This window comes from Onychomys torridus, chromosome 7, assembly GCF_903995425.1.
Source record: "Onychomys torridus chromosome 7, mOncTor1.1, whole genome shotgun sequence".
In the NCBI taxonomy this organism is placed as follows: Eukaryota; Metazoa; Chordata; class Mammalia; order Rodentia; family Cricetidae; genus Onychomys; species Onychomys torridus.
The window spans coordinates 60,616,965-60,626,901 of NC_050449.1; the positions used below are offsets into that span (position 1 = coordinate 60,616,965).

At 45.0% G+C, this 9,937-nt stretch overlaps 1 pseudogene; it reads right to left on the reverse strand.

Annotated features, from left to right (window-relative positions):
* Positions 1-5,890: 5,890 nt before the first annotated feature.
* On the reverse strand, positions 5,891-6,300 carry LOC118587605 (annotated as a pseudogene).
* Between the last annotated feature and the right edge of the window lie 3,637 nt (positions 6,301-9,937).

Sequence of the window (9,937 nt, forward strand, 5' to 3'; positions counted from 1 at the left end):
GCAAGGCACAGGAACGTCTGTGCTCAGCGGGCCTTCTCTGTTTACTCAGTCTAGGATCCCCGATCATGGAATCATTAACCACCAGATTCAAAAGATCTCATTTCCACCCAGGATAGGGACTTCTATTTTTTTTTAACTTTCTTTTTTTTTTGTTCTTTGTTTTTCACAGCATGCCTTCCGATCCCATCCATTTCCCCACCCCCACTGCTAGTTATTATTATGCGATGCTGTGTTATTAAGCGGTGCTGTTTGTTCACATGAGAAAAGCCAAGAGGTACAAAAAACAAAACAAAACAAAACAAAAGAAACAAACAAAAAAACAAAAAAAACAAAAAAACAAAAAAAACCACCCTCTATAAGAGTTTATTAAGAGAAGGAACAGAGGGCAATGTGCTTAGGCCTATGGAAGACTGTGCAGGGAGAGAGGAAGAAGAGGTGGGCAGGAGTCTGTGACAGCTTTTTATGGATTCCCCCCCCACATGTACAAATGGGCTTACATAGCTATGTCACGCATGCACATAGATTACATAATCATGCTGTGTGCAAATCTCATGATCACGCAGCGCACAGATTACGTAGGGCTTAAAGCCCTGGAATGACTAAACATCTTGCCTGGCTACTGGACAACGCATGTTCGGTCATGTAGCTGGGGGAGTGGCCAGGAATTCCAACACCCACCCCACCCAATTAAACAAGATAAAATTTAAAAGAAAAAGGGGATGGGGGGAGGAAAAGGGGGAAATCTTGTCATGGAAGCTGCAGTGTGACACAGTGAGTCATGAAGTAAACCCCTTTATCCATACGTTTTTACATGCAGGTGTTAATAGGAAAGAATCATTGGTCTGGTTCAAGGCTCCTGGTCTCTGCTACACCATGGATGCGGGGGCCCTCACTAGGACTCTTCCTGGATATCCTGTGGCTGCCCTGTATCATGGGACATCTGTTTTCAGAAGAAGGAATACAAGAACTCTAGTGAGGTCTGACACATGTCTCACGAGCATTGGGCAACTTAAAAACAAAACCATTGGTGAGAATCAAACTTAGGACCTTGTACATTAGGTGAGTGTGCTACCATTGGGCTATGCCCCCACTCCCTTTATTTTTGAGATAAAGTCTCATTCTGTAGTCCAGGCTGGACTCAAACTCAGGGCAATCCTCCTACGTCAGCATCCTGAGTGCTGAGATTACAGGTATGAGCCACCAGGTCTATCTTTGGATACTTTTATGTGCAAAATATGTAGGGCTTTTGGCACCAAGGGATATGGCAGGAGATACGCTAGTTAGTTTTCTATCACAAAATACCTGAGACAGTCGACGTACACAATGAGCAAAAATTCATTTTGGCTCAGAGTTTGGGAGGCTTTAGCTTATGGTTAGTTGGCCTGTTGCCTTGGGCCTGGGACCAGTTAGCAAGCCCCAAGGGGAAAGTGAGATAGAAGAAGGATGTTCACCTCCATGTAGGCAGGAAGTGAAGAGTTGGGAAGGAGCCATGACCCCATCCCCTCCAAGGGTATTCCCCAATGCTGTAACTTCCTTCTACTAGGCCTCACCAACTAAAGCTTCTTCCATTTCCAAATGACCACCAAGCCTTCAACACATAATTTTAGGGGACATCCAAGGTCCATGCTACAGAAAAGACATGGGTATTTCCCTCTAGGAAAAGTATCTGTGTAATGCTGGGTAAAACTCTCTCTTTATATATTTCCAATTATGTTACCATTGCCCCAGCTGACTGCTTGAGATCTCTTACCGTTCAGAGGATAACATAGGTAGGCCAGCTTTCCCTCTCTTTCCCTACTCCCTTCCCCCTTCTTTGTCCCTCCCCACCACCTTTTCTCTCCAGTCTGTCTCTCTTTCCTTCCTTCCTCTATCCCATCTTTCTTTCTGAACCAGGGTCTTGCTAAATTGTCTGAGCAGTCCCTAAACTTGATATGTAGCCCATACAGGCTACCCCTCTGCCTCAGCCTCCCCAGGGGTAGAGATTACAGGCATGTACCCTCACACCTGGATAGTTCAGTTTTCCTAAGAGAGTTTCACTATTCAATACACTGCCCCTTCCCCTCCGGGAAGGCCTCTGTACCTACCATACTACATTCCCCAATATTTCATTACAAAGGAAAGCCACCACGAGCAGAGTTCTCTAACTGACACCCTCAACAGGAATGCTCACTTGAATGTGTACATGTTTCAAAAAAACAACAAAGCAAAACAAAACTCTCATTACCCGATAGTCATACCTTGTTTAACAGCAAGAGCTACCTGTGCATTGTGACTCCCCCAGAGTCAGCTGCACTGACTCACGCACTGAAGAGAAAGTGAGGCATCTGTAATTAAATCCAGAAACAATGCTCCTTCCACTAGGTTTTGGAATGTAGCGTGATATACTCATGGCTCATTGTCCTTCGGAACAAGATTCAGCACGTTCTCATCAACACTAGAGAGTGTTGTTTCCCAAGGGTCATTGAGGGCCCATGGAAAACAGCCTCTGCCTGGAGCAGGGGTGGGGGTGGAGCCCTGAGAACACTTTGGAGTCTTTGGGCCATCATGGGTACCTGTCTTCATGGGTAGTGACCACAGCTGGCCTTGATTCTGCTGAGACCCCAGAGTGTGCTAACCCTCTGGAAAGATTGCATGGGCAAAATCATTTCCCCAATACATTAAAGGAAAAAAAAAAAAGCACAAGGATTGTCCTGCTTTATATTTTCTGCCTCTCAACAGAAGTATCTACGTGTGGGTCTAATTGGGTTAATCAAGCCCAGTAAGTGATGGAATTTAGCCATCTCAAGAACGATCTCCTTTTTTTCTTCAAAGATATACTTTATTTTTATTCCGTGTATATATGCATGTGTGTGCATGTGAGTTTCTGCAGAAGCCAGAAGGTCTCCTGGAGCTGGAGTTGCGGGGGGGTGGGGGTGCAGGGAGAGTTGAGAGATACCACTGTGGGTGCTACTTCACCTGGGTCCTCTGGAAGAGCGGCAAGTGCTCTGAACTGCTGAGCTGTCCCTCCAGCACTCCCTTTTTAGAAAGCACTCTCAACATTCCCTCCTTACACCCTCTTCTGACAATTTTAGGGTGGGTTGTGTAATGGCCACACTGTAGATCAGAAAACCAAGAGCAGTGGGTTGTCTGAGTCCACCTCCCTGGGAGGTGGCAGTCCAGGGAAAAGGATACAAATGGTCCCACTCCCGACAGGAAAGCTCCACTCTGTTCATTCCCAAGCTTATTTTAATTTTCATATTTCATTTCATGCTTTAAAACACTATGAGGTAAAGATCACAAGAGAAGGAGCCACCTGAGGGCATTTTGTGTTTTTGTTCCTTTGTTTTTCTTCTTTCACTGTGACCAAATATCTAACAGAAGCAACTTGGAACGAAAGATTTGCTTGGGCTCACGGTTTCAGAGGGCCCATCACGACTAGGAAGGTGTGGTGGAATTGAGTAGTCCAATCATGGCAGGCTAGGAAGTAAAGGGACAGAAAATGGCGGCTTTTTCTTTGCCGGCTTTTGTAGTGCCCCAGCCTCAGCTCATGGGATGCCACTGCTCACATCCAGGATTGCTTTCTGCTGTCAGTTAGTCCTCCCTAGAGAGGCCTTCCCAGAAACACCCAGAAGTGAGCTTCACCATCTCCTAACGGATTCTGAATCCAGAAACACCCAGAAGTGAGCTTCACCATCTCCTAACAGATTCTGAGTCCAGTCAAATTGTCCTTGAAGATTCAGCATTAAGTCTTCCTTTTCCCCCAATCCTTTGTCTGGCCAAGTCTGAGCTGCCAACCCATCCAGGTAGTGTGTGTGTGAGGGGCAGGGAAGGGAATTGAAAAACCCACAGTGGGAGACAGCATTCAGAGCTTCTTCAGAGAGACCCACGCAGAAATGAAAGTACCTCGAGACCTTGTAGACCAGAGACTCCAGCCAGCTGCAGGGCTCACATCTGAGCTTGGAGATGGTTTCAATCACTACTTCCCAGTGAACTCTGCATTCTTTTCATATTGCAAGCCACCTGCTCATTTATATATTTTTATACTTGGTTCTCAAATTTCCACTGATGTGCTTAACAGTAACACATGTGGAAGGACCTTTGCAGAGCTCAGCATTTATTCCAGAGTAGAAAATCCAGGGCAGAATGACCTTGGCGGGCAGGAAATGTGGCTCAGTTGGTAAAGTGTTCACCTAGATTCAGGAAGACCTAGGTTGAGTTCCCAGCACTGCATAAACCGGGTGTGTCCACAGGCTTGTAATCCCAGTGCTCAGGAGGTGGAAGCAAAAAAAAAAATGAGAAGTTCTAGATGATCCTTAGCTACACAGTAGATTCGAGGCCAGCTTGGTATACATGAAACTCTGTTTCAAATGGGGAGAAGGTTACAGGAAGATGGTTCAGTTGGTAAAGTGCTTGCCTTGCAAGAATGAGGACCTGGGTTCAATTCTCAGAACCCGTGTTTAAAAAAGCTGGTATGGTAGCATATGCTTGTGATCCCAGTGCCAGGGAGATGCAGACAGGTAGATACCTGCATCTTGCTGGCCAGCCAGCCCAGAATAGAGTTCTGGGGCCAGTAGGAGATTATCCCCACTCTTTTTTGTTTATTTGTTTTTGTTTATTGAGACAGGGTTTCACTTTGTAGACCAGGCTGGTCTCAAACTCACAGAGATCCATCTACCTTTGCCTCCCAAGTGCTGAGAATAAAGGTGTATGGCCCTCCCTAACCCTGGCTTAATAAAACTGCCTGAGGAATAACACTCAAGATTGACAGAGCCTCCACACACGTGTGTGAACACACACACACACACACACACACACACACACACACACACACCTCAGGGTGGCTGGCCTATGCATTGCATTAGTCATCCAGCTACAACTCATATAGGTGGAGGAGGGCAGACCAGGCACTTGTTGGAGGACTGGTGATAACTACCCTTCACTGAGGTTCAAGAAGAGCCCCCAGGTTGAGAAAGTTTGAGGCAGACAAGCTCAGGGAACAGCTGGAGAAACCTGGGACTCTATTTGTTTGGGTTATGCACACATTCCCGCTTCTGATATTGCCGTGGAAGCCCAGCTCCTCCATCTACATGGATTGTGTACACACATCCCTCTCTGAACAATGTACCAGGCAACCTTGGACCCCCACCTGCTTGAGCTGACCCCTACAGTCAGACCTTCCTTAGGGCTGAGGCAGAGGAAACTGTCCTTTCCTGAAAAATGAAATAGTTTTCCTCTTGAACAACAATCAAACTTAACAGTTTCTGTTCAAACCTGTTTCACATATCTAGCTAAGGAGAATGGAAAGGTTAATCCAACCTGAACTGGCTTGGGATGCATGTGCAGTGAGGCAAACTGTGTTCTCCAAGTGAATTTCTAGGGAGAATCCCCTATTTACCATCTTAAAATTTTCTTTTTTAGATTTAAATAAATGTTAACATTTTATGTCTATGAGCTATTTGCCTGTATGTCTATGAGCTCCATGTGTGCCTGGTACCCACGAAGGTCAAAAGAGGGCATTAGATTCCCTAGGTCTGGAGTTACAGGTAGTTGTGAGCCACTTTGTGGGTGCTGGGAATCAAACCTGGTTCCTCTGCAAGAGCAGCAAGTGTTCTCAATGGCTGAGCCCATTGTCCAGTCCCACTATTTGCCATCTTATGCCTGTGTATAATAGAGTATGCACAGAGCTAAAATCAAATACATTATGGGAAGGGATATGTGCAATAGAAAAATGAGTATATGCCCTAACCTATCAATCAAAATAGAAAACCACCCCAACTTTGTCCCTTAGTAACCAGCTCTTCTTTTCTTTGAACCTCATAAAACGAGATCCCATGTAGTAACCCACTCTCTACTCTGTTTGCTTATGTTGCCCACTGTTTTCCTGAAGTCTATTCAGATCTATTTTTTTAATTTAATAAAGTTTTATTTTTCCAGATATACAGTTGATTGAACCTGCTCCTGCATCTTCATCGGCGGCCGGGGCATCTGTGTTTCTGGTGTAGATGACTTGGGCTCTGTGCTTTGAAATCAGCTTGCTAAGTCCTTTACTAAGTAGCTCCTGAACTGCTGCCCTGGCCAAGGAAGCGTGAATCTTCAGTCTCTCAGAGACCACAGCTGGAGTAAGAAGCTTGTAGTTGGGAACCTCCTTCCAGAGTTTGTCGTGTGTAGCTTTGTCAGACAAGACTAGATTGTTGAGCTTTTCCCGAACTCTGCCTTTGGACCACTTCTTTTTGGCCTTGCCACCAGACTTATTTACTGGGTCTTTGTCTTTTTGGTTGACTGTCCGGCATCTTTCTTCTTCTTGTCATTCTTGGGCTGCATGATGAAGCTGGCAGAGTGGTGATGACCACTGCAGCCTCCCTAAGATGTCGGAAATAAAAGCTCAGATCCTATTCTCTCGCTTTCTTTTAAATAAACTTTCCTTGATACTTTTGCAAATCTGTATGGGTTTTTATTTTAATTCCCTGAAGGAGAGGCCAAGAACTCAGAACCTCCCAATCTTGACCCAGACCCAATATCAAGTTCAAATTTAGATGTCCGGCATCCTGCTTCTGGGTCTCTGTCAGACCCAGGGCCAACAGCTTATTTTTCAGCAGAGGTGATTTGGTTGGGAACATGTGGGTGGAACTGGGAAACTGAGAGTGAGTAGTGGACTTGCTTTTTGCTTTTGCAAAGATTTCATTCTGGTGATAGGTAAGACATTTCCCTAAGACTTTCCAGTGGGCTCCTGCATTTTCCTTAAGAGAGCCCATGGGGTTTTGTTTGTTTGTTTGTTTTGTTTTTTGCTTTTGTGGAACTTGCTATTCCTCTAGAGAAATGCCTCCTTCAGAGTTTTCTCCTGAGATCTGTTCTACCTTGGCAACTCCAGCCAGGGACCTTCCTTAGGGTTTGAGGCAGAGGAAACTGTCCGTTCCTTTTCTGAGGCCCTGCTGCCGGAGGAGGGAACTCCATTCTCAGGGTTGTTGGTAGGCAGAGTTCCAGAAGAGGCCAGTATTTTTAGCATGGCCTTCTTCACTTCCCAGCACCTGCCATGCACTGTAACCCAAGGGGCTGTTTAAATGCCAGGGAGATGACTGAGGACAAGGCAGCCTGAGCTAATGTCCTAAAATACCATCCAGGAGACGGCTTTCCAATGGGAGCCATTTCATATTCATGTCTTCCTGAACTACAGGGCTGTCACAGCTCCTGGTTGAGAGTAGTGGCTAGAGATGACACCATTTACTCTTAACTTCAATTTTCTCCTCTACCGTTCACACCAACAATAGAGTATCTGCATACTTCCCTAGAGCAAAATATTTTTTGATAGCCCTGAAGATGAGACAAAGCTCAGGTAATGGCCAAGGGCATCAGCCTCCTTCCCATGACAGATTTAATTCACTGCCTTCTAAAGATGGTACAAGCTGGAATTGGAAACGTGTTTTCACGAAGCCCCCAACACATTTGTGGAGGACAGATGCACCGTGGGTCACTTAGCTCTAATCTTGGAGATTGACATCAGCCCATACCATCCACAACATTCCTCAGTGTCACAGTCAGTACAAAGAGGGATGATAAATTCCAGGGCTGACCCAGTGTGGACCTGTGTAGACCAGACTTGCCTCAACTCACTATGTGGCTAGGGATACTCCCCTGCCCCCACCTCCCAAACTCTGGGATTAAAAGGCATATACCATCACACCCAGTTTATATTTGATGCAAGAGATTGAAGCTGCGCATGAGACATTCTAGGCAAGCACCCCACCAACTGAACGGCATACATAATCTCTTCTCTGGCTATCTTCTATGCTTCCAAATGCTATTACGTAAAATGCCACTAGTATGAAGTCAAAAGCTTGTTTTTGTGGTCTTTTTCCCCAAAGACGGGGGTTTCTCTGCCTAGGCCTTGTTGTCCTGGCACTTGCACTGTAGAGGAGGCTGTCCTTGAACTCAGAGATCCTCCTGCCTCTGCCTCCAGGGTGTTAGAATTAAAGGTGTGCTCTACCATGCCCAGACTTTCTTTTTTTCTTTTCCCCTTAAAACAAGTGAACTAGGGGTTGGGGATTTAGCTCAGTGGTAGAGTGCTTGCCTAGCAAGTGCAAGGCCCTGGGTTCGGTCCTCAGTTCCAAAGCAAAACAAAACAAAACAAAATAACAAAGCAAAGCAAAACAAAACAACCCCCCCCCCAAACAACAAAACAAAACAAAACAACAACAATAAGTGAACTAGAAGTTAAACATTGAAATGGGCTTACCCCCTTTCAAGCTGTTGGTTTCCATTTGGTGCGTGAAAAATGTAATCAACAAATCATACATACACTGGTAAAATTTAGTTTAAAATAGTGTACATGATGGACATGCAATGTGCTTCACACGTATGCATGATTTTTATACCCACACAAAATAAAAACATGTTTGGAAGTTTGCAGAACAATCTGATGACTGAATTAACTTCTCATGGGGGAGGAGTGGGAGGTCTCACTTTGTATCCTTGGCTATTCTTGGTTCCTGGCTTCCTCCACCAGGGAGCTCAAGGTGGGTTTTCTTGGTGGGCATGATCATTGCTTGCTAAGCTGTTGGACCTTACCACCTTGCAAGGACTGGAGACAAGCAGAAGAGACATTAAGAGCCCTGTCCCTGGGCACACCTGACCCAGTACTGGGCCAGCTTACATATAAGCCCTTCCAGGTTAACTTGCTGGCCCACTGAGGACAGTTTAGGGGTTAACTTGGGGCACAGATGACACTCTTGGGCATAGATGACATTTGGAGTCACCTAGGCAAGAGTCTGAAGAAGGACTTCAAATGCTCCCCAACCTCAGCATCTCCTGAAACTATAGATAAGAATATATTTTGTGAGGCTGGGGAGATGGCTCAGGGGTTAAGAGCACTGGCTGCTCTTCTAGAGGACCCAGGTTCAATTCCCAGCACCCACATGGCAGCTCACAACTGTCTGTAACTGCAGTTCCAAGGGATCTGACACCCTCACACAGACATACATACAGGCAAAACACCAGTGCATATAAAATAAAAATAAATCAATTATAAAAAGAATATATTTTGTATACAATTGCGTACTATCGTAAGTATGGTATAGAACCCACATCTGTTGTTTCCCCTCCATTGTTCATAGGTGGGAAAGTGATCATCAGCAAATTGAATATTTACTCTTTTAGGTAAACATGCTCACTTGGCTTGACACAATGTTTCTGTAGTAAAAACCACTGGTTAACAAAACCAGAGGTTCCTGCTTTAGGTTAGGTTTGATAGTTATTAGTTGTGTGACATTAGCCAAGGCTCTGGGTCTCTGCTTCCTCGTATGAAATAGAGATAATAATAACATCCACGTTAGTATGCTATTGTGCAGTGTCTTCAGACTCCCACCTTTCTTTGTTGATTTATTCATTGTTCTGGGGACAGAACTCAGGTTCTTGCGGATCCCAGAGAAGCATTCTAGCAGTGAATTATGTCCCCAGACCAATTTTGGTCATTTAATTTAGTCAGATCTCACCTGTATGCCGAAGTTAGGGAAATAGAATGTTTAATTCTTTCTAGGGCAGAGTCAGGTGGTTTCTAGGACACCGATTTACTGTTTTCACTTTTGAACTTTAAAAATGTTGTTTTTTAACCAAGCATGGTCCCACACACCTCTAACCCCAGAACTAGGGAGGCTGAGGCATGTGGATCTCTATGAGTTAGAGGCCAGCCTTGTCTACATGATGAGTTCCAAGGCGGAGGAGGTTGTCTGATCACTTGGAGCTGGGGTTATAGGCAGTTTTGAGCCACCTGACATGAATACTGAGATCAGAACTCGGGTCTTCTGCAGGAGCAGTAAACGCTCTCCAGCCTCATACTTTTGAATCCTTTGGAAACATAAAGCATACATAAGAAATGTGTGTCAAATACATGTAGATCATTGAATCTCTAGTAGAATCAACAGTAAAACCAATACCTGGATCAAAATCAGAACATTACAGAAGCTCT